At 45.4% G+C, this 27,387-nt stretch overlaps 1 protein-coding gene across 3 annotated transcripts in view; it reads left to right on the forward strand.

Moving 5' to 3' along the window:
• Positions 1 to 27,387, forward strand: part of SH2B3 (SH2B adaptor protein 3) — a 657,750-nt gene that overhangs the window by 69,802 nt on the left and 560,561 nt on the right. Inside the window, exon 2 of one of the 3 annotated variants that reach the window (XM_086943033.1) lies at positions 27,013 to 27,104. The exons of the other annotated variants lie outside the window; for them this stretch is intronic. The gene's annotated coding sequence lies outside the window, so the exon portion shown is untranslated. The remainder of the gene's footprint in view (positions 1 to 27,012; positions 27,105 to 27,387) is intronic. 3 annotated transcript variants of the gene reach the window in all.

Here is a 27,387-nt window from a genome sequence, read left to right on the forward strand (position 1 = left end):
CTTTGCAAGGGCCGACCATTGCAAGAGCCTGTGCCACAGATTATCCTGACGGCGGACGCTTCTCTCCAGGGATGGGGAGCGCATGTACTCCACTACACGGTGCAGGGACTATGGACACTACAGCAAAGGAAGATGCACATCAATGTGTTGGAACTGATGGCAATCTTCATGGCCTTAAAGGCGTTCAAAGTACATCTGTGCAACAAGGTCGTGTTGATCCGGACGGACAACATGACAGCCATGTACTACGTTCAGAAGCAGGGGGGCACACACTCTCCGCAGCTGTCTCATCTGGCTCAGAGCATGTGGAAGTGGGCCATTCAGAGGAACATCTTCCTCATGGCGGAGCATCTCCCAGGCAAGGACAACCAGATGGCGGACCTGCTCAGCAGGCACAGTCATCAAATGCACGAATGGGAGATACATCCATCAGTACTCCAACTGTACTTCCAAAGGTGGGGTCATCCAGAGATAGACCTGTTCGCCACAAAGGAGAACGCAAAATGCCAAAGCTTCGCCGCCAGGTTCCCACACCCGCAATCACAGGGCAATGCGATGTGGATGAACTGGTCAGGCAGATTTGCGTACGCTTTTCCCCCAGCACCTCTGATACCGCTGGTGGCACGCAAGCTCAGGCAACACTCGATGACTCTCATCCTGGTTGCTCCAACGTGGGCTCGCCAACCATGGTACACCACGTTTCTGGAACTTTCCGTGGTACCGCATCAAAGGCTTCACCTCACACCCAGCCTTCTGACGCAGAGCCATGGCGACATTCAGCACCCAGATCCGCAACAGCTCAACCTGGCGATCTGGCTCCTGAAGTCCTAGAGTTTGGCTACCTCAATCTTCCTCCCGATTGCATGAACATCATTCGGGAGGCAAGAAAGCCCACTACTAGAGCTTGTTATGCGGCTAAATGGAAGAGGTTTGTCATTTACTGTGTTAACCACAATATTGACCCGCTAGATGCTTCAATTCAAAACATCATTTGTTACCTGTTCCACCTGTATCCATGCAATTTGGCGTACTCTTCCATCCGCATTCACCTGTCTGCTATGGCAGCTTACCTCCAGAACATGCAACACCTGTCACTTTTTAAGGTCCCTGCTATCAAGGCTTTTCTGGAAGGACTCAAGAGAGTCATTCCGCCAAGGACCCCACCAACTCCAGAATGGAACCTCATTGTGGTTCTTACAAGACTGATGGGTCCTCCCTTCGAGCCACTGCACTCTTGTGAGCTTCAATTTCTGACTTGGAAGGTTGCTTTCTTAGTAGCAATTACATCGCTACGGAGGGTTAGCGAGTTGCAGGCGCTCACCATCCAAGAACCTTTCTTCCAAGTGCATGCTAACAGGGTTGTGCTCCGCACTAACCCTAAATTCTTACCCAAGGTTGTGTCTCAATTCCATATGAACCAGACAATTGAGTTGCCGGTGTTTTTCCAAAACCCAGAGACGCTGGCGGAGCGGATGCTCCACACCCTTGACGTTAAAAGAGCCTTGATGTACTATGTGGACAGGACAAAAGATTTTCGCAAAACCAAGCAGCTTTTCGTTGCTTTTGCCTCACACCACAAGGGAAACGCTATCTCCAAAGCTGGGATCGCTAGGTGGATTGTGAAATGCATTCAAATCTGTTACGCTAAAGCTAAACGCACTCTCACTATCCCACCAAGAGCCCACTCCACCAGGAAGTTGGGGGCCTCTATGGCTTTCCTAGGTAACATTCCCTTAGAAGATATTTGTAGAGCGGCCACATGGTCTACCACACATACTTTCACTAAACATTACTGTGTAGACGTGCACTCCAAACAGCAGGCAGCTGTTGGTCAGGCTGTTCTCAAGACACTTTTTCAGACTGCTGCAGCTGGCACGGGCGACCGCCGCTAATGGAGGGACTGCTATGTATTCTATGCACAGATATGAATTCAGCAGCCCACATGCCTCGAACTGCAAATGCTACTTACCAGTATGCATCTGTTCTTGGCATGTAGGGCTGCTGACATTCATATCGCCCACCCTCCTCCCCGGCACCTGTAGCAGCTGCAGTCTTCATATATATATATGCTCATAGCATGGTCATCACTCACATACTTCACTCCATCTCTACCAATGGCTAAAAACAATCTGGGGATGGAGGCGATGCCCATGCGCACTGTAGTCCAGGGGAGGAGCCACCTATCTCGGGAAACTTTCGAAGACTCTTCCAGGACAACAATGTGCAATCATCCGGACCCAACACTAGGCGGCGATCTATGCACAGATATGAATGTCAGCAGCCATACATGCCAAAAACAGATGCATACTGGTAAGTAGCATTTGCATTTTTTGCACACTGAATATTTTGCACTAAGGATTGTATTTTTGCACATGATAAAATTGTATATCGCTATGAGTTTGTAAATAAGTGGGATGGAATTTGTGTTTTTTATTACTGCTGGATTTTATGTGTACTTTTATGGATGTTTTACAATCCGAATAAAGATCATTTGACTTTGACAAATATTTTATATTTCTTTTGATCATTTGATTTCAATCATTATTTAATGGGGTGCAAACTCCAGTTGGACAGAAACATTTGTAAACTTCTTTTAGGAGGAGAATGCACACCATTCTAAACAAGGACTATTAAATGTAAACATGGAGTTACTAGGGCCGAAGAGCCAGACCGTTAGGCTGTGCTCTCTGTATCTGTTAAACCATCCGGTTTATCAGCTTTTCATCCAGTAATCATTGCGCACGGACAGAGCGCAAACCAGGAGCTGCACACCACAATATTTAGCCATAGAGCATTGTTGAACATAAACTAAAAATCAGAAAAGGGTGTGCATTCTCCTCAGCCTTTGCTATCACTCTGACTGAGGAGGCTCAGTCCCCCCATTCTCTTCGCATTGAGGCAGCTTAAATCCTGCCATATCTACATGACTGCATGCTTGCCTCCGCCATCTTCTCACCAAGATGGCCCCTCTTCTCCATGAGGTTGGTAAGCCCTCATCATACCCTCATTGAGACGACGCAACCACCCAATCTATCAGGTGAGCTAGGAGATATGTATCTCAAACCAGATCGATTGGGTGGTTGCGTCGTCTCAATGAGTGTATGGTGAGGGCTTACTAGCCTCATGGAGAAGATGGACCATCCTGGTAAGGAGATGGTGGAGGCTAACGGGCCTTCATGTAGATATGGTGTTTATATGTGTGTATGTATATGTGTGTGTATATATATATATATATATATATATATATATATATATATATATAAGCACAAAGTTCCCCCTCTTCGAGATCTGCGTTCGTGGTCAAAGCCTCCACGCCATCCACAAAAGGAAATATATATATATATATATAATTATCCGAACGCCTGCATCGAGCGCGGTGATTGAACTGTTTCCCGCATTAAGTTTGACATTTTGTGCTTTGCCTCTGTCCTGAAGGAACCAAAGTTATAGTGCAATCCCCTAAACGGAGTGAGCAATCACCGCCCCGCGTAACATCACGTACAAGTACATACTAAAGTGAATGATGATATCGGGTACTGAGGACATAATGGGAGAGAGAGAGTCTGCAGCAAATGTAATGTTCAGGTCTGCCACAGATCGACCACCAAGAGCGGACACCACTACAACAATACCGATAGTGTGTAACAACTTGAAAACACTCTTTCAGAAATTAGAAAACTATCAGAGAGAGGGGTCCAGAAATGGTGGGAAGCTACCTCTTTACAGCGGTATATAGAATGTGACAGAGTACCTAGGGGTCTCCGAATCTTTACGGTCCCGTCATATGAAAATCCGGATCCTGCTCTATTAAAAGACTGGGTGGAGTATACTGCTGAATCCTCTAAAGGAATGGTACGCATGCTAATTAAATACGCATGGAGCGATCTTGAGAAATGCAAAAAAGAAATTGCACTTGTAGAAGACCTCATCTCAAAAGAAAATGACTCAAAGGCTAGTGAAGATCTGAGAAGCGCTATGAATAAAAGAATCCAGGAATATGAACTGGGTATTCGAAAGCGCATACAAACTAAATTTCAAAAAGACGAGCAGGACTATTTATCTGGCAGATTATTGACTTTCGCTCGTAAGTTCGAAGCCACCAGTAAACGACTCGCACAAGGAGCTGTAAGAACAGACACAGAGGAATCGGAAGTGTCTGAGGATGAACAACATAAAGCTCCTGTAACAAAAGAGAATAGAAGCGCAACACCTTTTTTGGACGAATTCCAAGTCATAAAGGAAACGCGCCAGAGGCCACAACAAAAGAAATCATCCTCCCCAACAACCAAGCCAAAAAGGAGGACAAGGCGGGGCAAGAGGGGTAAGAGGAGATGTGCAGTCGACTGCCTCACCAAGAGTGACCCGGAGCACCTCAAATCGCAACAAAAAGAACAAATAGTAACAACAGAAGAAAATAATGTCGAAAAGAGAACTGACAGTGGGTGAATTAAGGTTCCTCAAAAAAGGACTAAGCTTCTGTCCTGCAAGTGAATTTAATCTGGTAGACCCGAGAATTGATCTGTTTAGATATATCGGAAAACTAAAATGAAAAAAAATCTTTCTTCTTCATCCACAAAAGGTGGCGGTGGAAACGCACACTGTTAATGAAATAGGGTGTTCTTCTGTAATTTCTTCTAACACTTTAGCAAATCTTTTATTGACTCCAACTCAAGAGATCTTAGGAAGTGGATCAGACAACATACAGGGTGGTGATGTATCTATACCGCAAACACGAGACCCAAGCAATTTGAAGAAAAATTCAAAAAAACTGCCTGTGGCACCCTTTGATGCAATAGATGTCTTTTAATGAAGCGGTACTTGCGGACATGGAAAGAATATCACGGGATAAAATGGATATGAAATCGTCCAACATCACAAGGAAAGAGTGGGAAGCAATAAGGTCCTTGAAAGAGGACAAAACTATTGAAATAAGCCCTCAGACAAGGGGGGAAATATCGTGATTTTTAATAAAGAACATTATGAACAAGAAGCACAAAGGCAATTAAAAGATTAGGGGCCAGATGTAGGAGCCGAAATACCGGTCGGTAACGGCCGATTTCGGCCGTTACCAACCGGTATTTAGTAATTGGCATGTAGGGGCCCTATTTTACCGATTCGGTAAATTTACCGATTTGGTAAATTTACGGAATCAGTAAAATACCGAATCTATATTCTTACCGATTCGGGAACTTCCTAATGTAGGTGGAACTCTTCTGAGTCCCAATGGCCTTACAGATATGGTATTTTACCACCCAATCCAATTGGGTGGTAAAATACCGAATCCAGGTGTGCATGCACATGTGTGCATGCACACCTATGCCATGTGACAGACAGACATGCCCTCAGGGCATGTCTATGTGCCACATGGCACACATGCCAGTATTTGGGGTGCTAGAGGGTGTCAAAGTGACCCCCCCTGCAGCCTTGCTGTAATCGGTATTTACTGAATCGGTAAATACCGATTCGGTAATCCCCATTGATTCCTATGGGCTTCAATGCCCATAGGAATCAATTGGCATTACCGAATCGGTATTTAACGAATCAGTAAATACCGATTACAGCAAGGGTGCAGGGGGGGTCACTTTGACATCCTCTAGCACCCCAAATACTGGCATGATTAATACAGAATCGGTAATTCAATTACCGATTTCACCTACATCTCCCCCCTTCTATTTTACTGATTCATAAATACCGAATCGGTAAAATTCGGTATTTATGAATCGGTAAAATAGAATTACCTGCATCTGGCCCAAAGCGTGCTATATCACCATAAAAAGAACAGAGTATGTAAAAAGTATGTAAAAAGTATTACAGAATTCCATGGAATGTTGATCAAATGGAAGGAGGACGGCATGCTCAATGGTGAAGAGTTCTTATTTTTACACTGTGAATTACCCATCCTACCCACTTTTTACCATCTCCCAAAGATACATAAACGTGCCAAAAGACCACCAGGGCGCCCAATTGTGTCCTCAATTGAGTCTTTTGGAGAATACATCTCGCTTCATAGACTCGTATCTTGCTCCTATGGTGAAGGACTTACTGTCATACGTGAGAGATACACAATACTTTCTCCGTATTAGGGACCTGGGATGAAAACATGCTTTTAATTACATTGGATGTGGTAAATTTGTATACCTGTATAGCCCATGAGACTGGTTTAATGACGATCAAGTGGTTTTTAGACAGAAAAATACAGGTCACACAGCAACATGTTGCTTAGCATGATACGCTTTTGTTTATATCATAACATCTTTCTTTTTTACAAATCAAATGTACAAACAAACTAGGGGTACATCGATGGGCTCGTGCTTCTCCCCCAGTTACGCGAACTTGTTCGTTGGCTGGTGGGAGAAGCACGTAGCTTGGGCTGAGAACAATGAGGCATGGACGGATAACATTTTAATGTGGACCAAATACATAGATCTTTTTATTATTTGGTGTGTAGATCGTACCTCGGCCGAGGATTACATCTCCATGCTTAATGATAATACTATGAACCTGAAATTTACAAGCACAATAAGCGCAACTAGTATTTGCTATTTGGATTTGGAAGTTTACATAAACAACAATACCCTTCAAACAAGACTCTACAGAAAACCAACGGCTGGTAACGCCGTTTTGCATGCGGCGAGTTACCACCCTAAGAGTCTGATTAAAAAATGTCCCCTATGGCGAATTATTACGCCTAAAAAGAAATTGCTCAGAGGAAACAGATTTTCAACAAGCCAAAGATGAGGCTAATGACAGGTTCCTAAATAGGGGTTATTCCAAAAACATCCTACGACAGGCCTCAAACAAAGCATCTACAGTCAACAGGAGGGACCTCCTGGTGCCAAAAACAGTGCCAAAGGTGGAGGAGGAGGTGAGAATGATCACCAAATCAGGTGATCTGGTCCACTCTTTCAAGAAAAACTGGCATATCTTGACAACTGACAGCATTTTAAAGAAACATCTTTCTAAGCAGCCTTTAATAACATATCAACGCTGTCAATCGCTCTCTGATCATCTTGCGAGCAGCCGTTTTTCCCCAGAGCCACAGCCCACTAACCGATCTAACCTAAAAGGGTTTTTCCCCTGTTTGCGCTGTAAAGCCTGCAAAGGGAGTAAAAAAACCTTAGAATATCCAGGTAGAACAGGCGAAGAGAGACCCAACAGAAAAATAAACAAACTGTTAAACTGCAATTCAGATTACACCGTTTACTGTCTGGAGTGCCCTTGTAAAAGAAGATACATAGGGAGCACCATCAACCCCACAAAGCTTAGGATACTAGAACATATGCGAGCAATCGTTAACCAAGACAAATCATATCGGTTGCTTGGCACTTCGTGAAATACCACCAGAGCAATAGAGATCTGTTAAGCTTTTACTGTATCGACCAAGTAAACCGTCTAGAACATGGGTGGGACAGAGAAAAGGCACTCAGGGTCTTGGAGTCAAGATATATTATTGACCTTAAGACCATGACACCATGGGGCCTAAATAACGATGAAGAATTGTGGGTCCATCTCTGATTATATACATGGGATCATGTGTATTGCTAACCGTTATATATTTCAATAACTTCTGAAAAACAACAAAAACTCCCTGTTATCTTATTTATGACTCTCATCCGAAATCCCCATATACTGAATATCCAAACAAGATACTCTTGCCCATACAGGGCTACAAAAAAACAGGTAAATAAATAATGGCATTGAGATCTTAGGTGGATATAAAAGATTCATATAGGGGGATACACCCCTAGAAGCCTAAATAAACTGAGACGATATACTGTTAAATCGGGACCAAATGGTTATTAATATTTTATATCTCTGAAGGTATCAAAAAGCAAATGTATGTACTTGATGTATGAATTGTTTGTAATGTTCTTAAATAAGCACTATGCACTTTACTTTTGCGCCATTTCCTACTCTTTACTCTGTAAATAGAGGATAGATGCACATTTAAAGATGGCCGCAACGTTGACAAAATGTAACCTCATCGATGTCAATGATTTTAGCTCTGGCCGATGGGTTTAAAATGGCGCTGCATTACACACACAAACTGACCCTGACGAAGCTGGATTAGCGAAACACGTCTGTCAGTTGTGAAGGGGGGGTTTGCATTAAAATCTTTCATAACTGATTCCAGTGTGCTTGCCATTATTTCGACTCTACAGTTGAATGTGTTCGTATGCATGTATGTATATATATATATATATATATATATGTGTGTATGTATATTTTTTTTCTCTTCTCAATTCTAGCCACACTACTTTTACTTCTAAGTGCTGTCTGTTTCAGGCTTTTATAGTACCTAATCTAATGTCACTCAGTTTACTGACCTTGGAAGGCAAACTTGGATTAGCCAGGATTCAAACCTCAGACCTGCAGCCTACGTCCTATCTCTGCGGGAAGATTTTAATCAATGTTCTACTATGCTGGTACAAGCTGTTAGAGCAATAGTTTGAGAATGGGACATTCTAGTAGCCACCAGGGTTCCGAGGGGCAAAGTATGGCATGACTGTGCACTGACATTGAAAATCTGAAAACATCACCTTTAAAATATACTTTATAAACCTTGCATTTGTACTTGAGGCACGGATCTGGTGGTGTCTGTAAGACTTTAGGCTGCTGTGCTCTGCACCAGCCTACTCTTTGGAAAACTTTACTATTCCAGTGCACATAGGGCACATGTCCTTGGAAATATAGTAGAGGAGCTAATTAGCATATTTAATTCACATTGCTGTCTTAGACAGTGGTGTCACAATAAGTAACGTTAAACACTTATAATATTCCCCAATCGAAAGTGAATTAGCCTAGTTTACAAAAAACAAACATTTATCACAATCACAAAGGAAGGTGAAAAGGACATTTTTTGTTTTACTTTTTTTGTAAATCGTGTGTAGGCTTTCATATATCAGTTGGTAACTGACCTCGAAAATAGCTGAAATTGATACGATTTTTAAAGAGCTGTGTGGAGCTTTGCATTACATCTTTCAACTATGCTTTGTTTAGAGAGTAAGCAAGATGTGCTGGGTATTCAAGAGGAGGACAAGGGTTTAATATGAAGTTCTTTGATGCTTCCGGTAAGAGATTCAAGCATACCCCTCCTCCCCCCCCCCCTTTTTCTCGGCCTCTCACATTTAAAGGAGATGTTACTACTGGGAAAAAGCTTCGAAAATTCTGTAAGGCCGGGTTACACGCTCGTTGTATTTCTAAGTGCCAACTGCTGCAGTCGTGGGACAACTTCCAGCCCCCTGGGCCTCGCTTTGGGGGAACAGAGTCCCCTACTAAAAAGAATAGTGGGGTGCTCCGTACATGTGCATCCACCCCGGCTTGTGCCCTGAAAACAAAGAACTGTAGTACACGCATATCATCAATTATTCCCTTCAAATATACCCCCCTCATTCCCCGGCACTGCCAAAGACCTAACCCCAATTGTGATCTGTTTATGTTCACTGAAGTTCTTGAAACATTAGCATGACTGTACAACCCGCTGTTTCAGTCAATCTGATTAGTCTTTGAGGTGTAAAGTCTGTTTTCGGACAGTTTGTCAGACCAGAAGCTATGCTGCTGGTAACCATCATGCTCCTTGTACAGGGCATGGTGCTTATGTTGAACACGCCCACCCTGAGTGTTGAATCAAAATTTGCCTAGCATAGTAACGGTAAGTTTCAATTCTATTCAGGACACAGAGGCGAGGATTATGCTTTTCTCTCTCCGCTGTTTATTCAAAAGTCACCGCATAGCAGCCAGAAAAGCAATAAACATGAAAAATATATCACATAATACCCAACATCGGGTTAATAAGATCAACAGAAAAAATCAGAACATATTCAGGGAACTCCATATCCCATCAGTCCATGTACATAGTCCTTCTACAGTGTCCACAATCCTTAAGGTAGTCCGTCCATCTTGTGGTCTCTTCCTCTTTTTTCGCGTGAGACACGCCACCTCATCCGCGGTCTTGCTTTACGCCATCATTGCCTAGCAGGAAAAACACAACAGCGTGAGCGATGCCAATTCCGCCAGAGGAAAAAGACCAATCTTTATGAAATACCACTTGTCAGTACCATAAGTCTAAAAGATCTCATTTAATGGAAAACAGATTACACAGTCATACGGGGAGGGATCTCCACAGGAAGCATGGGTGGGATAATCCTCGCCTCCGTGTCCTTAATAGAATTGAAACTTACCGTTACTATGCTAGGCAAATTTCGATTCTATGTCAGGACCGGAGGCTTCAGATTATGCTTGTTCAAAGCTGATTAACCACCAAACTTGCAATATCCACCACAGGCTTAAAATAAAACTGCTTGAAAGTGGAGTCCGAGGACCAGTCCGCCACACACATCAGGTCCTCCAGACGTGCTCCTAAGGAGAAAGCCTTCGAGGCCATGGCACCTCTAGCTGAATGAGCTCCAAATTGTTTAGTAGCAATGCCAGCTTCTTGGAGCACCCACCGCACCCAACGGGCGATAGTGGGGGAAGACACTGCCTTATGCGGTTTTCGAAGAGCAATTTAAAGTTGCCTCTCGCCCGGGGGGCGAAGTTCCAGCGTGACGTCTTCGTACGTCTTTAAACACTGCACCACACAGAGTTTAGGAACGTCCACGAAGGCCGGATACGAGATGGATCTCGTAGCGGACTTCGTACGGCGTCCCTCAGTAAACGTAACCCCCTCAGGGGAAAACATCCGTGCAGAGATATCCAAGGCACGCACATCAGAAACCTGGCGACAAGACACTAGACACAAAAGCATAGCCAATTTTGCCGATAACTCTTTCAGTGAAAGATAGCGATTGTGCTGCCGGGAAATGAAAAGGTTTAAAACCACATTCACGTCCCACAAGATGGAATATCTCGGCTCCGGGGGTAAAGAAAGATGTACACCCCGAAGAAGCCTGTAAATCAAAGGATGCTCCCCGACAGGGGCCCCATCCAGTGGTTCGTGCGCTGCCGAGATCGCCGAACGCATTGCGTTAATGGTCCTGTAGGCCAGCCCATCCGCCGCCAGCTCCGCTAGGAAGTTCAAGATGGGAACGACACCTGCGACCAGGGGATCCAGGTCCCGTGGAAGACACCAACGAACCCACCTGGCCCCAGCCGAGCGGTACCTCTTTGTTGTACTGTCGGCCCACGCCTTAGACAGGAAGGACTCAGCCGAGCCCGAAAGTCCTGGAGCAATCAGCGTCTCCTGAAAGCCGCCACGCCATGAGGTGGAGAGAACTCTGCATGATGAGGTGATGAGGCTCCCCGTCTGGATTGAGAAGGAGACAAGGAAACCGGGGGAGTAGGATTGGAGAATCCCAAGAAAGTTCCAGAAGAACCGGAAACCAAACTTGCGACCTCCACCAGGGCGTCACCATCACCACGTCCGCCTTCTGGTGGCACAGATGGGCCGCCGACCTCACCACCATAGAGAACGGGGGAAAAGCGTAAGGCTGTTCCCGGCTCCAATCTTGGAGGAACGCATCGGTCGCCTCCGCCAGAGGATCCGGTCTCCAACTGAAAAACCTCGGCAACTGGAAGTCGAGACGGGACGCGAACAGGTCCACCGGGAACGGGCCCTACATGGTTTCTAACCAGTGAAACACCCGTGCGCCAGCTTCCAGAGACTCGAATCTCGCAGGTACCTCGAGTGCCAATCCGCCACCTGATTGGCTTGGCCCAGGAGGTACTCTGCCGTCACTGAAACCTGATGGGCTAGGCAGTAATCCCAAAAATCTTTCACCATGTCTGCTAACGCACGCGACCGAGGGCCGCCCAGGTGGTTGACATAGCGGACCGCCGATATGTTGTCCATCCATAAAAGAACACATGACTTCGCTGAGTCCTTGGTCCAACAACGGACCGCGAAAGAGCCCGCCAGAAGCTCTAGGCAATTGATATGGAGCTGCTGCTCCTCTAACGACCAACCGCCGCCTGTGGAAAAATACCCGCAGCGGGCGCCCCAGCCTGTTCTGCTTGCGTCCGATTCTATGATCAGATCCGGAATCGACCCGAAGATTACTCGGCCATTCCACGCCTCCATATGGGAGAGCCAGCAGGACATTTCCCCTTTCACTTCCTCCGACAGAGGAACCGACTACTCGTAAGTTAGGCCCCTTCTGTGGTGGTAAGCCTTGAGGCGTTGCAGGGCTCGATAATGAAGCGGCCCTGGAAAGATTGCCTGAATCGATGACGAGAGAAGTCCTACTACCCTGGCAATCTAACGTAGGGACATGTGAGACTTGGCGATCGTCTGTCGCAGCACGTGCCAGATCTTGGCCATCTTCCGAGAGGGAAGGCTTAAAGACGCCTGCACCGAGTCCACCACGAACCCTAGGAACACCATCGTCTGGGAGGGTGTGAAATCAGACTTGTCCTTGTTGACAATGAAACCGAGACCCTGCAAGAGGGAAATCGTCTGGTTGAGTTGAAGCACTAGCTTGTTGGGACATTGGGCCATAAGCAGAATGTCGTCCAGATAGACGATCATCCGAATTCCCTGACTCCGAAGGACTTCCACTGCCGGGCGTAGCAACTTGGTGAAACACCAAGGGGCAGAGGAAAGTCCGAACGGAAGTGCTGTGAATTCGAAAATCTGGTCCCGCCAGAGAAACTGTAAGAATTGACGGTGAGGCGGGTGTATGGGAACCACCAGATAAGCGTCCTTGAGGTCCAGCCGGACCATCCAGTCGTTGGGCAAGAGCACATCTCTCAGGAGGTGGATACCCTCCATCTTGAAGTGGTTGTATACCAACCAGCTGTTGAACTCCCGAAGGTTTATAACGGGTCTCTTGCCCCGTCCGTCTTTTCCACTAGGAACACATTGCTGAGGAAACCTGAGGGGTGTCTCGTTGATCGGCAAATGGCCCCTTTGCGTAACAGCTCTGAGACTGCTTTGTCGATCAACCGCCCATCTTCTTGCGAGAAAACAATTGGATGGGGCGCATTCGTCTGGAAAGGCTGATCGTAAAATTCTATATGGAAACCTTGCACGGTCTGAAGAACCCATGCGTCCCCCGTGATGGCCCGCTAGGCCTCTGGGAAACAAGCCAACCGCTCCCTATGAGTATCTGATCCGGATGGATTACACTCACCGTGGGAACTATTGTTTCCAGCGTCGTTCCTGAAGCCATCTCTGCCACAAAAACGTTGGTTCTTGGTGGGGTAGAAGTGGTTATAGTTGGCCGAGGAATTGTACTGGCCTCTGCCGGAGCCTTGTCCCCTATTGGGTTGGTTCTGTCCGCCACGGCCGGTCGTGAGGCCCCTACCACGACCGGCCCCCCTAGAAAAACGCTGTTGGAACAGTATTTTGATGGTGGACTGGGCTTTGTCCAGGGAGGAAAAGGTGGAAACAAACTTCCCCAGTTCTTTTATAAACGGGTCGCCAAACAGGCCACCTTGCACCATCGCTCCCGCCTCTGAAGAGGCCAGATCCCCTAACTTGGGATCAAGTTTGATGAGTAGCGAGCGCCGGCGTTCAGTGGAGAGCACGCAGTTGGCGTTGCCTAAGAAAATGATGGCCCTCTGCGCCCAATTAGACAACACGTCAGGGGCTATTGTAGAGCCCGACGCCTTGGCCTCCTCTGCCATATCCAAGATCTTCGTCAGGGGGCCTATGTTATCCAAAAGCTTATCCTGGCATGACCGCTAGGAGCGGTCGATGCCCTTGCGGGGGACCTTCACGAACTTGGCCATAAAGGTGGCCATCTTTCCGTCTAGTTCGGGAGTCATGGCCACCTTCCCTTTGAGAGTCGGACGCGGACATTCTCCCCTCAGGCAACTACGTGCCTCCTTCTCTAGAGGCTTGCTGAGGCGCCTCGCCACGAACCTCGCGACCTTGTCGACCGGCGTCCAGGCAGCCGACCTCGGATGGATGATATCGTCCGGGTCCAGCATTCCTGAGGCAACTCAGCCGGAGTACCGGAAGGGCGCCAAAACCGCACTGAGTCCTCCTAGTCGGCGGTGTCCGCAGTGGAGAGCCCTCCCGGAGAGGAAGGGGCTGTCCCCGTATGCACCGAAGGGCCCGGGGTCGGGAGCGATGCCGGGGCAGGATCTGTTGCCTTAGCCAGAAACTCATCCCTAAGGCGTTCTTATCCACACCCGGCTCACCCCCCCGAGCAACCGTCCCTACAGGCCTTCTTGGGTGCTGGCGGGTGACCCTCCCCAGGGGACTGGGAACCCGGAGGGGCACCCCCTGGTGCGGGAGCCAGTTTCGCGCACTCTTCCGCAATACGGCCGAGAGGCGATCCTCCATGGGCCCCACTATCTCCTGCACACACCTGTAGATAGACTGATCCACTGCGTCATAAAATTCATCATCCCCCAAATACTCGTGGGTTTCCTCCTCCTCAACGTAATACCCTTCCGCCATACTGCCTACTTGCTATGTCGCAGAAAAGGCGGAAAGTTCCAACTGGCACTAGGGACCAGGGATATGGGCCAACCGGAGGTTAGCAAAGGCTTTTGTCACTGGTAAACCAGGGCGTCTAGTGGCAGCACTCCACCCAGCGCGCCAACCTTCTCAGCAGAGACCGGGTCAAGGCCACCTCCCTGCGCACTAACTAAGAGTAAACGCTGGCAAACGGGCCAACCGCCCGACGTGCTGAAAAAAATCACAGCCCGAAGGCATCAAACGAGGTAATCCGCCAAGTACAGACCCGTTAAGGGCGTAGACCAAATTGGAGCAATACAACCCAACAGGGCGTCAAGGTGAGGCGGCAGAGTAAGGCTCCGGCGTGGCTCTCCTTCTCGGTGTGGCTCCCGTCTGACTGGGAAACCACACCGAGGAGGAAAGGGGCCCGACGCCTCCCTCTAGCGGCGAGGAGGTAACACGGCAACTCTCGGGGACAGTCGCGTCAGGGGCGAAGCGTCCCCGCGACGAAATACCAGGGCTCTGAAAGATAAACGTGCACAAATATATCAATCAAGAGCCCCAAAGCCCAACTACAAATATATACCGTGCCTAAAACCCAAAACACCCCCACATTGCAATAACGAGGGAGAGCATAGGAAAAAGCACTTCACTGGCTGCGAAGCAGCGAAGAAAGAAGGAAGAGACCACAAGATGGACGGACTACCTTAAGGATTATGGACACTGTAGAAGGACTATGTACATGGAATGATGGGATATGGAGTTCCCTGAAAATGTTCTGATTTTTTCTGTTGATCCTATTAACCTGATGTTGGGTATTATGTGATATATTTTTCATGTTTATTGCTTTTCTGGCTGCTATGCGGTGACTTTTGAATAAACTGCGGAGAGAGAAAAGCATAATCTGAAGCCTCCGGTCCTGACATAGAATTGTCTGTGACTATTATATTTATGGAGGACCGCCAAGCCTGTCTGTGCTTCTGTCCCCTTTGGGCCATCCCTAGGGGGTGAGGTAAATAGACATGAACTTTGGACAAGTCCAAGGTGTTGTGGGTGGAGTATTTGGCCTTCAGGTTGGTCCTGCACTTCAGTTATTTTGTACCAGGTTCATTGATGTAACTAATGTAATTCTAGATGTTATCTGTGACGTTTGATGTCTTAAATGGCAAACGAGGTTATGTTATAAATACATCTAAAGCACGCAAATCCTGAAGGTGTCTTAGCGCTAACGCTACTTAAACAGGTTGAAGGGGAGCTTACAGATTTCCAAATTGTCAAGTTTTGTATGCTTCCCTGAAGGATAGCAGGCTGGCCATAGATTTGATATGCAGAGTTAAGGTATTCCACTTCTAAGCTATGCAAATAACAAAACTTCTCACTCTCTCCATTGGGAGCGTTTGAACCTGGGGACTGTGGCATTTTTAGCACCAGAGGAAAGCAGCATCCTACTTGGAAAGTACTGTTTGAAGCTCTGTCTCAAATAGTCTGGGCCCATATTGTGCAGTGCTTTATAAACAATGCACAAGGCCTTGCAACTGATTCTTTGCCTGATTAGTACCCAGTGTCGTTTTTGAATGGCTTGAGAGGTGGATTGAAATTTAGGAATCCTAACAGCGAGTGTGCGGCCAAATTTTGTAATCTTTGGAGTTTATTCATTAGTTGTTGCCGCATATTTAGGTATTCTTGTAGAGGTGGAGTTTTGGTTGTATTGCCTAAAAATGCTGTAATGCCATTGCTTTTTAGGTTTTGTATTGTAACCATAACGTCTTTCCAACGGACGTTTTTAGAGCAATTTCTACTTTTTTGTATTCAATATTTCTTCTAAGTAAAACAAACTGTAGTGTAGTTCCTATATTCCCAATAGGCTCTGCGCATTGGAATAGTATATCCAATAGATTATATGTAGGACTGAGGTCGACTAGGTCTCTATCGAATATACAATACTTAATTGTGTGTGCCAGCTAGCTCAGAGGTCACTAGAAACATTCTCGAATGAACAAGAAGGGATTAGTCTCTGACAACCGCATAAACATGACAACTTTGTTTCCCCAAGATAAAACATATCTTCAGAGTCGTGGAAACAATAGATAGATATTTCACCTAGTCAATCGTGCATGCTTCCATTCACTAGAAGTGCAGAGAAAGTAGAAAGACTGGCGTTTTTCAATAAAAATTTTTATTGAACAGTCTTCTTTCTCAAGCATAAGAAATGAACTGCTACAATAGTAAAACTCTTTGTAAAACATAATGCGTACAGTATAAATAGTAGATTAAAAAAATACTGTAAGAGCATTGTATGGTTCCTTAAACCATATATAAATACATACATAAATAAGAGGCTAAAAGTACTCCACTGGTGCTTCTAAAATGCGCCTACTCCAGCGTACCTAACCTAACCTAACCTAACCTAACCTAACCTTAGTACAAGGGAGGAAGTAAGTGAGGTGTAGCATAAATGTAGTATTCTTTTGCCAAGAATCTGCCCAAGATTTCTCTAAGGGTCTAATCAGGTCCGTACCTTAGTTTAGAATGGAGAAGGCTGGTCTCGGGACTCTATTTCCCAACACAAACCGCAAGGGTAGCTTGGAAACACTGGAGCTGGATTTCTCGGCAGGAGAAAAGACAGCGTCTCTCGCAGTGCGTCTGCTGGAGGGACGGCTTCCTTCGACAATTGCTGTAGCAAGGCGCGTCGGGCAAGTAGACAAGTAGATAGTCGAACTGCTCCAAACCACTGTGTGTTTGCTTGGGTGAGTGTGGGCATATTTATACCTTGAAGTTGCCGACTTTGACTTATAGTTGGACATAATAACGTCATCAAAGAGTCTCAGTTCTTTGAAAACTCCATGAGTTCTTGGATAAATCAATACTCAAGCAAGGGGAAGTCCCTGACTGCCTGAGGCGGGTCTTTCCAAGAAATCGTTGTGGATTTTCGGAACTAGTGGAAGTAGCCCTGCCGTATTTGGACTGCATGAGCTATGCCGAATATGGTTAGGATTTCTATGCCTATATAAGGATATGGTGATTTATACCTATATAAGGGCATGAATCGGGAAACTTACAATAGGGTCCTAAAATGATACATAACAAAACCACTTCATGCAACTCCCTCCACTCATTTCATGTAGCCCCACAGACTACTGCACTATGCCATGTCTTGCATATACTCCCCGTTGGACGTTGGGCCTGCTGTGCATAATCTCCTGTTGTATGAACTAGTGAGCGACCAGTCGTTGTCTTGCGTCCGGTTTTTGTACAGTGTGAGTTTGATGCTCATGGCCTTTTGCTCTGGTCTTAGGATGGCCTAAACCATTTGGTGATAGTGGCAAGAGCAAAGTTTTCTATCTTCAACAGCCATTCAGATCACGGACGTTTTTGAAACACACGCATGACTGGATGAATAGCTGTTTAATTCGATCTGATTAGTCTTGGGAATGCAAAGTCTGTTCTCGAACCGGTGGTCTCAAGCTGTTTTTGATTCTTCCAGTTAAGCTATTTTTACTAAATCTTCGAAGCCCAGTCAGCACAATTTTGCAACCCAAATATCTCTCAAGCCAGACCTAAAAATCCTTGTACGTTGATGACTGTCCTCCATCTGTGCAGCTGCCAAAGCAAAAACACCATAATCATCTAGTTATCTAAGACACTTTAATAGCGTTGCAGTGGTATGTGTGTGCCCCTAAAAGTTCAAGCTCAGGAAACTGGATAAATAAACAAAATGATCACAGCTGTATGGAGAGCAAGCACTTTTTTGTGGAAGCACACATCTGCCCAATCAAAATATGTTCTCCTGGCTCTCAAATGTGGGTGGAGCCAAAGCCCCTCTCTGTGATCCTAACACAATGATATGGCGGCAGCTACGCTGTCAAGCCAGTCCATAAAAATGACTCCACTGATTTACACCTGACCACAAAAAGGGGCCTACTGTGAGTAAAGTTCTATATTTATACCAGGTTTGATGTAAATCTTCTTTCTGCCCGCTACCCTTTTCACTTTGATCTGTTCGAAATCATTTTGTACAGATTGTCAAATGGCACCAAAGCTATTATCAAATAAGAATGGGCCTTTTCAATGAAAAGAGCAATATAACTATTACTAAAGAGTTGCTATCGCCAACTCTGTAAAGTATATATTATATATGAATCTTTAAAATAGATGTTACGTTACAGAGTGACCAATAGTGACTGTAATTGTGTTTTAGTTGGTTAGGCCACAGATTGTTGGACATATACAAAAGTACAATTTCTCACTTTAAGGCTCCTTGCATTTGCTATGTAATGACCGCCAGAATTGCGCCCAGCACCAAGGTTGGCATAAGGTCCGAAAAATTTCTCTTCTTGAGCTATTTGCATTATAAAAGTGAGCTGTTGAGTGTAAGTATTTGTGCTATCCTTACGATCCAATGGGTAGAATACACAATCGGAGGATCAGTGGGATTTCGCAGCTGTCAACTGCACATTAGCATGAGGTTGACTTTCAGACCGTACTGTTTTGCTTTAGCCAAACATAATACACAAACTAGACATTATATTAAGTATAGGCTAAGAAGTGCCACTATGCGTTCCCTATTCATTAACCAGCAGCAAGAGCCAGATTGAGCAAAAGGCCTTCAGGCACAGGTATAAATTAACAAAGCAAAATTGGTTAATAATTATAGTTGTATGAGGTTTGGGTAAAGTTAATTATGTTTCTTTTGTACTGGGTTTAACATGGCAGCCTATTTGGGACAATGTAAGTGGAACAATTGCTGTCCGGCTATCCACTTACTGAAAGCGAACATGAATATGCATGTAGGAAAATTGTAAGAATTTTTGACGAGCCAAGTCACCCAAAGACCGGAAGGATTTCGACATAGTTGAACACATGTCAGGCATGCTACCGACTGTGCCCAGAGATGTAACTGAGCCAAAAGTGGGGCATTGTCTAGAAGTGGCTAGACACCAATTGTCCCCTCACTGTATTAAGTTTCACCAACCTGTTATTGTAGTATTGTTTGGTTTATGTCATGAATACATAGTGCTGTCATCGCTTGGTTGGCTGCGTCGACGGGCGAATTCAGACTTGTGAATCATTCACCATATTTTCGCCGCAAGCCTTAAAGTCACCGAACCATAGTGCCTGTTTAAACTGATTATTATTTATAAATATGTAAACTACATGTTTTAACTTATTTCTTTCATCTTTTGATTTAAGTAAGAACCCTTTGAGGGCTAAAAACTTAAACGTAGGTGTTGGTCTATCATGTATGTAAACACTTAAAATTTAGGCGGGAGGCACCATGTTTTTACACATAAAATAACCTAACTTCGGATTTCTTTCTCTTTGAAAAGATTTCACTTCATTGCAAGTCAGCGGGCAGTTTATTTACCCGCATTATGAAATATGTCTCTTCTCCTTTCCCAAATGTTTGTATGATCTGACTGAAGGTCCGAATACCTCCTGGCTCCACGGCACTTACAAAAACGCAGCACTTTAGATTTCGATGATGTCTTGTTCAGTTACATTTGTACACCCTGTGACCCCCCACTCAAGAGGTTCTCCCATCAGCCTAGAGCACACAGAGCTGTCTATGGGACTCCTCGTGTCGTGTGCCGGATATGACGTAGTCTGGTCTTTGGTGGCACAAAGTTCGGCTTCCGTAGCTACAGGAGCGCGTCTGGGCACGAGCCTATGCCCACACACCGTGGAGTTCGTAGTGGCAGCTGCTGATGAAATCCCTCCGGTAGGCCTGAGCGGCCGTGGTAGGAAGCAGAGCCGTGTCTAGGGCTGCTGAGTCATGGGAGGGCTGACAGCCCTGATACAGGCAGCCAGAGGGGGGCCCGGGGAGCACGCTGCAGCCGTCGCGCCGGCCTCCGTGTGGCGTTCATCCATTGCCCGAGCTGTCAAGTACCGAGCGCCTCCCCCAAGTCAGAAACGTGCCCACTACTTCAGACTCACATTAACAGTGGTTATTTATATTAGCCAGAAGGACCCATTTAGTCATTTTGTCCCCTGAATTTTAGACACTGGACTTCTGGTACTTTTTAAAAAAAATTAGAAGTGTTTGCGGACAGTCTTATGCTTGGAGAATAAAGCATCGTTTGAGGCATGTCCCCCGTTAAAATCCACACTGCGGCTGTTGTGAGATGCTTTGTACTGAACTCCGTTGAGAAGTTATTAGGAAATGCAGGTAATACGTATATTTTCATATCAATTTTTTATCTTAGTTGTTTAGTATTTCTCCTTCAGCTGTAAAAATCAACCGCTGCCTTTCTGATTGTTTTGTACGTTTTCACACGCCCCTTTGATTTGTTCTGTAAGTTTTCACCCACCCCATATTCCTTAAACCACTGAAGCAGACAGTGGGACCTAGGACCCACGCGTATCTATCGACACCATTTCGATTCTCAAGCAGTGAGATACTTCTAGATCTAAATGAGACGTAACAGTAACGCATAAAAACAGTATACCCATTGTCCCTGAGACCTGTAGACCCACCTCTGCTTCCGAGAAAAAACCCGCCTAAAACCATGTAATCTTCATCTGCTTAACACTTTGCTCTGAGTTAGCATTTCTTCATCAGGTCTTTGCCCAGATTTCTCCATGCAAGTCACCCAGTACTCGAGTAGCAGTTGCACTTTCGATATTTACAAATAATAAACAATAGTAACTGCGCCCCTAGTAAAAATATTGCTAATAGTAAAGGCTCCAATTCACTTTTATATAGCTCTAGCTCCTACAATAGAGACCTGCAAATTACACGACTCCATTTACCTACTAAGCCGTACTCCTTTTATAGGCCATGCAGTGATCAGAGGCTGGGTTCTCATTAATGAGTTTTTTAACTCATGATAGGTTATTAATTATTTAGGAGACTGCAATCTGCAGAACAAGCTTGCCTGCTTTTTCATTTCTGCTAAATTTATGTGGACAGGATTAGGGAACTTTAAGTGAGTGTTTCTGTATTGACTAGATGTACAAGCAGTTTGTTATGATGAGCTCGTGCCCACGGAGCTCGGGGACGCCTGAAGGTCTTGTGGTCACTCATAAGTGGAATGCATGGTTTGAACGGGGAGTTGGGAGACGGTTTGGGGCTTAAGGCGCAGCAGTAATACCTGCCAAGTGTTGGTTTGCTGTCACCTGTGTTTCCTGCAATAAAAGCAACTGTTTCTCACGTCTTGAGTGCTACTTAACTTTACAATATAGTTCTAAGCCGTAGTTTATAATATTCTCTGATTATAGCCATTGACTAAAACCATGAGTGAACACCACAAGAGCTCGGCTCTCCTGATTGAGTTTAAGTCTGTGCTGATGAGTGCTATCTGGATACGCGCACAAATTTGAATAACTTAGGGACAGTTCTCAATGAAAGACGGAAGGAACATACCAGAAATACAAGTTATAGGAGCCACCACACGGTCTTTTACCGGTATTAATCCCAAGGTATCATGGTGAGAAAAGAGATCAATGCTGATTCTCCATTTTATATCTTTGAAGGCCATCAAAAACTGTTAAATCTCGATTTCTGGGGATTGTGGTTACTGACTAATAAGAACTTGCATTTGTAAAATAAGCACCACAGTCTGCATCTCCTCTGTCAATTTTCAAATCACGAGAATTGATCCATTGGATAATATAAAGAAGGGAGAGGGGAGGTCGCCATTTTGAAATTAAAAATGTGAGTACCCTGCTGATTAGTGTAATGTCTTACAGTGATGTATGTTTCTTACTTTAGAAAACCTATAGCCATCCAACAGTTGTCAGCCTTCGAAGCCCCAAGTCGACCTCGTTTCTATGGAGATTTCCAAATTCGATTTCACCAGTCATCTGAGCAGTCAGTTTTTTTTTTTTTTTTGCATTGCCACCAACACACTTTACTAGCGGTCTGGTAGCCACCTTTTACCTCTCTTCAGTACGTGCTTCAGTTGTCTCTGTGTGGTGCAATCTCCACATACCTGTGGCAGTTGATGTGGCCCTTTTTAGGTCTCGTGGCGATTACAGCACGAAGCGCTGTCTCGCCAGAGACCTATAGTCACCGCGCGTGCACATCTCCTGTCTCCTGGGAAGCTCCAACACACACAGCCACACCTCCCCCTGCTTTCGCACACGCATGCACACACACACACGAGCACACACACGGAGAGACACACACACGAGCGCGCATGCACGCACACATACAGAGACCCCCCCCCCCCCGCCGCCACACACTGAATGCCCCTGGTTCTGCATAAAGCGTATAAAGGACTCAGTGCGGTGCCTTCTGCAGTGCCAGGCTCTGTGTAGCTCACTCCCTGCCCACTGATCTGCTGTTGCCGGCGCGAGCTGTCCCTGCCCGCGGGCCGCTCTCTGGCTCCTGCCCACGCGCTGCTTTCTCTCTCACACGCTCTCCGAGCGCCCTCTCTTCCCACTGTCCGCGCCTCGCTCAGCCCCGTGCTGCCGCACACCAGCAAGCTGATTTGCCCGTTCACGCTTGAAGCCAGGCCCCACTCTTCCTGCCACTCCTAGCTCCACGCACGGCCTGTTCATGCCGTGTGCTCTTCCTCTACGCTGGAGGTAAACAGGCGCCACCATTGGCTGGCGGTGGATCCCAATGGAACTGTTGATCTCCGCGGGGAGTGGGCTGAGTTAATAGGTTGATCACAGAGCCGACCCGCACGCAGTCTGTTCTGCGCAGGTGAATGGGGAAAAAAGATGGCGGGTGGTAATACCCCATTTCCGCCTTTTCAGCGGCAGTTCCAGGTGTTGCAGCGTAACCCCAAACAAGTTCAGACACCCAACATGGCGGATGGGAGAGGAAGCGGGATCGCACTATCAAATTGGAAAAGAGGTTCACAACACACCCAGAAGTGGTTCTGCAACGTAATGTTCGTGCGTATGCGACTGCACAAAAATCAATATTTGGAGTTTTGTGTGGGCCTCAACGCGTTTTGTGGTTTTCATCGTTTAGACTATTTTTCTCAGCATCTCTAGCAATCGTTGTGTTTGTATTTTAGGTTACTTATTTTTACTATAGTTTTATTTGAACTAATACAAGGTGACTTGAATTATGCAAATCTGTGGCTACAGCATTTTCAGTGCAATTATGGATTGCCACATAATCCATCAGGTGCATAAATAGCAAATTTTAGAAAAACCCTCTAGCTTCAATGGATCAAAAGTTACCGAAAAAAAAAAAGACTGCACGTGTTACGGCACAGTAGCAGGCCTTTAGTTGCAGAGTGTCAGGTGCTGATTGCTGCATTTAGGTGTTAAACTGATATTAATAATGTGAAACCTTTGGTCATACAGTGTTAACTTGTGTGAATAAAGGCAAATAGTGAAGTGATCCTGCTTCAAAATCTGTTGAATTATGCTACTAAATTGTATTTTCTTTCTGCATAATATAGAGAACGCTGTCACTTCATTTGGCATTCTCCTGTCACAAAATGTCAGCAGCGCAATCTTCCAGTACGCCTAAGAACGTTTCTGCTGTAGGAAATGGCTCTTTTTTTTTTTTTTTTTTTTTTTTATTACTTTGGCATCTTACTACTCCATAGACTACTCCGTAGACTCCTTAGGTCTTTGTATGCCTTACCTCAAATGTGTTTGAAGACCCAACCAAAAAAACTGTGTTCTATTTCATCATCTCTGGCTAATTATTACTCAAGCAATACAACAATGGCTATTTGGAAAATGTGGCAATAACAATTCAGTTTTGTTATAAACATAAACAGCCCTCTATCATTAGCTTGCCACAACAGAGCTTTCTTAACATTGGTGTCCTTTTCCGATGGCTTTGAATTTCAATCAATCATAAATGTTGTGTGGTTGTGTTTGTTATGTGCTGAGCCGGCGGGTGATCTTCATGTGCCACTTGTAGAAAGAAGCTACTTGAAGCAGGGCAGGGGCTGTACAACTAATAATAGTCTACTTTTTCAAGAGTCCTTCAGTGTTTTGTTTTTTAAACATTTATAGTTTGGTGTTCTAATTGCGTCTTTATTCAGGGATTTATGGCCTCTGGGGTGAAAATTAAAAGAAATGCGAATGTGTTGCTAGTGAAGGAGCTGTCATAATCTCCAAACCCTGTACAATTTTGCCAGAAGATATGAGGCATGCATGCTTTGCTAATGCAGAGACCTAACATTTGGCAGCAACGAATGCCTCCCGAACTTACATACTTTAGCCACTATAGCTGAAACATGCGGTGATGATGGGTGCTCTGCACTGTATTGTCAGAGAACCTAACTTGCTCATAGAATCTGGTTGAACGGTGAGCAGAGCAATGTTAGATGATGGTAGATGGTGAAACTCCGCGCAGGCACATTGAGAACTGACGTGAGATGGGGTGGAGACCATTGTAATTGAAGGGAGGCTGCAGTAAATGTGTGAGGCACTGCAGGAATATGGAGATCTCAGTTTGTTTCGTACGTGATAAGGTCTGTGGCAAGGTGTATCTAATGTGTATATCCTGTGTACCTGGCATGGAGCCGGCCATCCTGGGCCTTTGTCAGACACACTAGTGTTGAGGTGCTATGCCCAGATTTAGCACCAATGGGAATGCAAGGGGCCATCTTGTTACCATAGGACCATGGGAACATTTTATTAAACAAACAATAGTTTCTATGGGATAACTAAAATACTGTTGAATTCATAGGTGTAATCAGCGTGATCCTGGTCAAGAGTCTAAGACTAATTATTCTACTAAATTCTCAATATGCTCTGATTGCCTAAGAAGGGTTGATGCAGTACATTAAAAAAATAGTCTTAGATGCGTAACTGCTATTTTTACAACTCAAAAAGATGATGGATGGAATGCTTAACATTGTCAAACATTCACCCCCAGTCACATATATAGGTTAAAGCCATTGTTTTTTTTGCTTTCACTCCGCCCCAGTTTGGACCCAGTCATATGCAAATCAGCCTTAACCGTGCTCCCCGTGGGAACAGTCCAACCTGGCAAACATAAAGAGATGATGAACAGAGCGCTGAAACTTTTCAGACACTTACCCACAGTCACAGATCTGGGTTGAATCCATCATCTTTCTTTAGCTCACTTTACTGCTCACTTTGCCACCCCAGTTCAGACCCAGCCATATGCAAATCAGTCTTCACCATGTCCCTTATGGGAACAGTCCAGCCTGAACTGCCAAGCCAGGTCTTTCCTGGACCGGAAACAAGCATCCTGGGACCGGTTTTGGGATAACCCACTTATCAGCCGGATTATCTTGAATCCAGTGGCAAAGTGAGCAAGGGCCGCATGCCGGGGCAAACCCTGCCAACTTGGGGCGAACAAAGCAGACACAAATAGATGATGGGTGTGGTTCACCCCAGTCACAGATCTGGGTTGGATCCATCATTGTTATTTAGCTCACTTTGCCACCGCAGTCATATGCAAATCAGTCTTGACTCTGTCCCTCATGGGATCAGTCTAATCCAAACTGCCAAACCAGGTCTTCACTGGATCGGAAACAAGCATCTTGGGACTGGCTTCGGGGTAACACTCCTCATCAGCCAGGCTTGCTTGAAACCAGTGGCATAGTAAGCATGCGACCCATATCTGGGCATACTCTTCCCATTTAGGGTGAAATTGCAACACAAAAAGATGATGGACAGAATCCTGAACATTGTCACGTATTCACCTCGCTGCAGCACTGGATTCAAGCTAGCCTGGCTGATGAGGGGTGATACCCCGAAATCGGTCCCATGTTGCTTGTTTTCAGTCCAGGGACGACCTGGCCTGGCAGTTCAGGCTGGACTGTTCCATGGGTGATACACTCAAGGCTGATTTGCATATGGCTGGGTCTAAACTGTGGTGACGTGGCGAGCAAAATCACAATGGATTCATCCCAGATCTGTGACTGGGGGTGAGCATTTGAAAAGTTTCAACACTCCAGCCATCATTTTATTTTGTGATGTTGCTAACTGCTATTTTTATACATCCTGGACAAAAATCAGAAACGAGGGTGCATGAATACATTTGGTGCTACATTGGTATAGGGTAGTGGCGGCACAGTACCTTAGTGAGAAATGTGGCGATACTGAATACTAATAAGAAAAAGACAGCAGCACAAAAAGAGTTTTGTTACTCCATGTAGTTGACGACCCGAATGCTAGTCAGAATTCCATTGTCTGTCTGACTGCCGGGCCAGTACTATGAGTAGTGTAACACTTCTTATATCACTCTCCACATATCTTTCCTGTGTTTAATTTGTGAAAGGAAGCGTGCCGGTGCCCAAAGCTCTGCTCAGAATCTGTGGAATTAATTTTCAGCATGCTGCACACTAAGGCTGGTAGTGTTTAATCCTCTACCAGACACCACTGCCCATTTGACTCACTCACGCAGGGTCCTGCTTTATCACTTTGTGATGGTTTGCTGTTTACCTTTTCCTCTGTCTTTCTTATCGGTGTGTTTTTCTCTCTTGCACTCTGGATATATCTGATGTGTAAATATAAGCATCAGTCCCCAAAAATAAGTCTGGTGCCCTCCATTACCAACCACCGGCTGAAATTGGTCACGGTATATAACACCAAAACAAATTCATGGGGGCTGCATCTGGAGGTAGGGTAATCTGTTTTTAGGGAGCACCCTAATTGGCAAGAGTAATGACTTACAGAGCAGCAGCATAAACTAAAAGTGGGAGTGATATGTTTGTGTCATACAATTTGGAGGAGAACATTCTTTGCTGATGTAGAACTCTGTTGTCTTACAGAATAGGAATGCGATAGAAAGGGATGTCTAGATAATGGAGATGCGCTTGAGGAAGAAGACTCCTCTGAGAGGTGATGACAAAGCAGGTGTCTGGTGAGTGCCTTGCAGCAAGACAACCATTGTTTAGAGGAGTATGCTGGTCTCAGAATGATATTCGAATAGACAAATCTAAGAGATGGCGCCAAACCTGGTCCAGACTGGCCTGTGTGTATGAGAAGTGTGGCATGCAGAGAATATATATATATATATATATATATATATATATATATATCACAGCTGAGTGGTTGAGATCCAAACAGTGGATTCATTCCAAAAGACCTAAAAAAAGACACACAGTTGCAATGTTACTAGAAAGCTGAGGTCAAGATGAACACCC

Source organism: Lissotriton vulgaris, chromosome 11 (assembly GCF_964263255.1).
Source record: "Lissotriton vulgaris chromosome 11, aLisVul1.2, whole genome shotgun sequence".
NCBI classification, from domain to species: Eukaryota; Metazoa; Chordata; class Amphibia; order Caudata; family Salamandridae; genus Lissotriton; species Lissotriton vulgaris.